Here is a 241-nt window from a genome sequence, read left to right on the forward strand (position 1 = left end):
CAAGATAATGAAAGATGCTAAAAATACATAGCAGATTAAATCTCTCTCAATGTCAATGTAATTTCTAGCATAATCTATATCATCAACTCCAGATAATAATGATGATAAGATACGTCATTATCTTCCTTGGCCTTGTAGTCATCATTACCGTCTATAGCATCAACTTCATCTCACTATATCATTTGTAAACAGATGATGTTGGATGTAAAGAAAGGGACCACTGTAAAGTTGTTTTCTTTTC

This window comes from Penaeus monodon, chromosome 20, assembly GCF_015228065.2.
Source record: "Penaeus monodon isolate SGIC_2016 chromosome 20, NSTDA_Pmon_1, whole genome shotgun sequence".
NCBI classification, from domain to species: domain Eukaryota; kingdom Metazoa; phylum Arthropoda; class Malacostraca; order Decapoda; family Penaeidae; genus Penaeus; species Penaeus monodon.